Source organism: Cervus canadensis, chromosome 28 (assembly GCF_019320065.1).
Source record: "Cervus canadensis isolate Bull #8, Minnesota chromosome 28, ASM1932006v1, whole genome shotgun sequence".
Classification (NCBI taxonomy): Eukaryota; Metazoa; Chordata; class Mammalia; order Artiodactyla; family Cervidae; genus Cervus; species Cervus canadensis.
Genome location: NC_057413.1, coordinates 47,518,828 through 47,524,087, shown reverse-complemented (window position 1 = coordinate 47,524,087; position 5,260 = coordinate 47,518,828). Strand labels below are relative to the sequence as shown.

At 39.9% G+C, this 5,260-nt stretch overlaps 1 non-coding gene across 1 annotated transcript; it reads right to left on the bottom strand.

Annotated features, from left to right (window-relative positions):
- Window positions 1–4,732: 4,732 nt before the first annotated feature.
- Window positions 4,733–4,839, bottom strand: LOC122430241. The gene has a single exon (XR_006266314.1). It is a non-coding gene; the product is annotated as a U6 spliceosomal RNA (small nuclear RNA).
- Between the last annotated feature and the right edge of the window lie 421 nt (window positions 4,840–5,260).

The window sequence follows — 5,260 nt, the reverse complement described above, 5'->3', positions numbered from 1 at the left end:
CACCAGGTCTCAGTTGGTGCACCATGGGATCTTTAGTTGTGACATGTGGGATCTAGTTCCCCAGGCAGGGATCGAACCCAGGCCTCCTGCACTTGGGAGCATGGAGTCTTAGCCACTGGACCACCAGGGAAGTCCAGGAGAAATGTTTTAAGTAACTAATTGAGCTACTTTTTGAAATTCAAACAAATGCACTTGCCAACTTTGAATGTGGAATAACATTCCACATTCTGAGGAATTCCCTGAAATAATGTTCATGGACCTTGCAAAGGATAACAGACACTTTATGAGATTCTTATGAGGGAGAATGTATTGCAGCCATTAAACATGCTTATGAAGACAATGTATTACAAGAAAAATATTTATGATCTAATGCCAGAGGGGAAAGCAGGACTCAAAATTATAAGTATGCTACGGAAATGTGAGGAAGACCACTTAAAACTATGTAAAAACACTTTTAGGAAAAAGAAAGGAAATATGCAAAATAACAATAACATGAGGAATGGTAGAATTATGGGTATATATTTTTCTTTCCTGAATTTTCCAAAGCTCTGTAATGTGCTTATATTACTTTTATTATTAAACAATTTTACGTGAATAAAGGTAATAGCTCATGATCACTGACCTTTAGCAGCTTTCCTCTAAGTCAGCCTTGATTCAGGCCATCATAAAAGGACATGCAAACCCACATGTGCTCTATAAATAGAAATCTTGAAGTTAAATGATTGGAAAATTACACAGGAACTGCTTTCTAATGTTCATTTTGGAAAGATAACTGCCATTGTCTTGCCTTATAGAGGACAGATCCTTTTAATGAGGTCCTTTTTGTACTTCATTAGTTGAATGACATTTTTTAAAAAAGATTTATTGATGTGGACCATTTTTAAAGTATTTTTTGAATTTGTTACAATATTGCTTCTGTTTTATGTTTTGGGTTTTTTGTTGTTATTGTTTTTGCTCCAAGGTATGTGGGATATTAGTTCCCCAACTGGAGATAGAACCTGCATCCCGTCCCACCCCCCAACTTGGAAGGGAAAGTCTTAACCACTGGACCTCTAGGGAAGCCCCTGAATGACCTTTTATTAGACCAAATTCTGCTTGCTATCTACATCTTAAAAGCACATGGAATGTACCAGGCCACCTATTATAATGGGCTGGGAAGCACTTTGGCTTGGTTGTTAGGAGGCCTGAATTTGAGCTTTAGTTGTGCGGCCTCTGGCAAGTCAACTTCATCTCTTAACCTTCTCTCTGCACCATGGGACCGGGGGTCCTGACTTCTATGGACCTCTAGATGAGAAGGAAATTCTCAGCTATTTAAATGATCTCTTATTTCTCATAAGTAGGGACTCAGAAATGTGTCTGACTCCTACTAAAGTAGAAACAGCTGCAGAGCAGGAAAGAGAAGAGCGATCAAAAAGGATATAATTGAAAATAAGCAAGAGAGCGAGCACTGGAGGGTGACTCTCAGGAGATATGAACTCTAGTCCCAGCTATGCCACTGGCTGAGGGTGTGATCTTGAGTTAGTCATTTTCTTTCTCTAGGGCCTGGCTTCTTCCTCTGTGAAAGAAGGTGACAGGTCTCAGGCCCCTCCCAATTACAAATTCTATTAATATATGATTCTAGATTATAGAACGAGGGGTGCCTGTTGTAGCCTCACTTGCTTCTTACAGGACCTCCTTGTTATTCAGGGGCCTCAGCACAATGTTGACTTTTTAATCTTTTAATTCATTCTCATGTCATCCATGAAGTAAATCAGCAGAGAAAATCCAGATGAACATTCCCATTTAAGCCAGTTTCTTGAGGCTGATATTTTAACAAACAATAAACTGATGAATCATGAGATGGCTTTGGAAAATATTAGACACTTAAATCTTCTCAACATTTTTCAGGAAATAGGCTGTAAATGGGGGAAGAAAAATGTAAATGTGTTCAAGATGGGGAACTGCCTTAAATAAAAATAACTACATTTTACTTTTAAATTAAAAAAAAAAAAAACTCCTCCTGAAAGAGTACTTGGGATGGGTACAAACATAGTATCAGGGATTTTTCTTTAGATCCCACAGCCAGCTCTTTATTTGCTAAACAGAGCATTTTGGAAAATTTGCATCACGAATACAGACCCAGGCAAGTAGGCCAGTTGAGATGGTTGATTCCTCAGCCACTTTCTCAGTTATTTGGTTTTCCTAATGGTCAGCTCTGCCCAAAACCAAACATCATCAGGGGAAGCTGTGGGGTAAAAGTGTAAGAGTGGCAAAATTTGTTTTCTAGTTCAGCATCTGGTTCTCCCTGCTCAGTATCAACTCTCCAAAGCTGCCTTAGATACCTGTATTTTTAAAAATTTATTTATTTATTTGGCTACACCAGGTCTTAGTTGTGACATGTGGGATATTGTTCCCTGACCAGGGATCAAACCTGTGCCCTTGCATTGGATGTGCAGAGTCTTAACCATTGGACCACAAGGGGAATGGCTGTATACTTGTATTCTTTCCTCTTCCTTTCTTCCTTCCCTGTCCCTCACTCCCTCCTTCTTCCTTCCTTTCTCTCTCTTTCTTTCTTTTTCTCTACACATTCAAAATCTTTCACGTGGAGAAACTTTCTATATTTTTTATTCTGACCTATAATTGATTGAGAATATCCTACAATGGGTTATATATTCCCATGTTTGGTAAGCTTATAGGATTCAGAGGCTTGAATAAATGGAATACATTTTCCACCCACAGCCTTGAGGGAATATGGGGTAGTGAGAGAAAGGTGGTATTTATAGGGCCTCTCAATCGGGGTCTATTTGCAAAGAGCAGAAGCCGCTTTGGCTGATTTCAACAACCCTTTAAATAAGGGAATTATGTGCTTACAAAATTGTTTGAAGGATTGTCAGAAAAGCCCTAGGTTGAGCTTCCAAGAAGGATGCCTAGAACAGGATGGTATAAGTGGCCCACAAAGGGAGCTCTGACTTCTATCAATACTAGTAAGCTGGAGGATCAGGAAATACTAGGACCACGTCACTCCTGATACCACAGAGCTGAGAAACAGACCCTGGGACTCTTGCCACTGATGTCTCAGGAGAACCCAACCCACCTCTATTTGCATGTGTGCCAGCAGAAATAACAGAAAACATCAGAAGCCTGGCCTGCACCTTATTTCTGCCTTCCAAATCCCCAGATGTGTTTCCTTGATGGACTCAGAACTCTTGCTGTCAAGGAGTCTAGGAAATACGTAGTCTTTTTTTTTTTTAAGTTGAAGAATATTGAAAAAAAAAGACATTTATTTGACTGCATTGGGTCTTAGTTGCAGCACTTGGGATATTCGTATGTCATGTGGGATCTTTCATTGGGGCATGTTGGCTCAGTAGTTGTGGCACATGTGGGCTTAGTTGCCCTGTGCCATGAGGGATCTCAGTTCCCTGACCAGGGATCAAACCCTTATCCCTTGCAGTCTCTTGCATTGCAAGATGGATTCTAAACCACTGGACCACCAGGGAAGCCCCTAGTCTGTCTTTTTTTAGTCTGAAGTATTTAGTGAAGCATAGTTCAAGGGAGTTGGAATGGAGCTGAGTGAGCCTAACTGTGATATGTAACATGGGAGAAGGGTGGGGAACAACTTCATTTTCCCCAAGGTGCCTGGAGGTTCACTCCCATACACCAAGGCCAGCTATGAACATCATCATGTGTATAGAAAGAAGCCATATGGAACATAAGACCCTCTGGTAGTGTAGGACTCAAGAGTATAGAGTATAAGTCACTGCTGGCTTCTTAGAGCTTACATAGTTTCACCTGAGAAATGGAAACACAGACTCACAATCGGGCAGGCCAGTTATCTATATAGATATATAGACAAATATATATATATACATATATATATGCCTTTGGAAACAACTGCATTTGAGAGTTTAATTTGCATTTAAAAAAAACCAACCTTAGATGCCACCCATCTGTAGAGACTGGAGATGTTTCTAACTCACAACATCTACTTGCCATGAGCCTACTAAGTGCCAAGGAATACTTTCACACGTGCTTTCTCGTTTAATTTTCATAGCACATGAATTCAGAATTCCTGGGGTATGAGCTATATAGAATATATATATAAGGCAGTTATTAGACTTCTTTGAGGGGACCAGAAGGGACTACCCTTAATATGTGTGAAGGCGACTCATATCGTTACTAGAGAAAGTGAAAGTTGAAAGATCAGTTCAGTTCAGTCGCTCAGTCATGTCTGACTCTATGCAACCCCATGGACTGTAGCACACCAGGCTTCCCTGTCCATCACCAACTCCCAGAATTTGCTCAAACTTATGTCCATCAAATCAGTGATGCCATTCAACCATCTCATCCTCTGTCATCCTCTTCTCCTCCCGCCTTCAGTCTTTCCTAGAATCAGGGTCTTTTCCAATGAGTTAGTTCTTTGCATCGGGTGGCCAAAGTATTGAAGTTTCAACTTCAGCATCAGTCCTTCCAATGAATATTCAGGACTGATTTCCTTGAGGATTGACTGGTTTGATCTTCTTGTAGTCCAAGGGACTCTCAAGAGTGTTCTCCAACAGCACAGTTAAAAAGCATCAATTCTTTGGTGCTCAGCTTTCTTTATAGTCCAACTGTCACATCCATACATGATTACTGGAAAAACCAAGTTGATTTCGCAATAGGTGCAACTACTTCCAAAATCAGAATGTGTGGAAATTTAAATGTATGTCTAACCCATGTGACGTTGGACCACTGAATTTTATTTGATTTTATTTTTTTTAATATGGAACGCTTCACGAATTTGCGTGTCATCCTTGCGCAGGTGCCATGCTAATCTTCTCTGTATTGTTCCAATTTTAATATATGTGCTGCTGAAGCAAGCACAGACTGCTGAATTTTAATGGTGTTGCAAAAGAAGTGTTAGGACCTTAGTCGTATTGTGTTCTCATGTGTGAACATAGCATAGTTTATTTAATCTATTCCTTATTGATGGGCATATGGTTGCTTCCGATCTTTTTCTATGTGGACAATGATGCAATGATGAATTATCCTCTATATCATGTTGTCATTGTGGAGGGAAACATAGAATCTCCAGAAGTGGAAATGTCAGGTCAAAGGGTAAATGTATTATAAATTTCGGAAATATTGTCAATTGGTTTTTATTATGGTTACGTCACTTTAAAAAAAAAAAATTTTTTTAATTTTTGGCCGTGCTGGGTCTTTGTTGCTGTGTGCGGGCTTTTTCTGGTTGTGGTGTGCAAGCTTCTCACTGTGATGGCTTCTTGTGTTGAGGAGCATGGGCTCC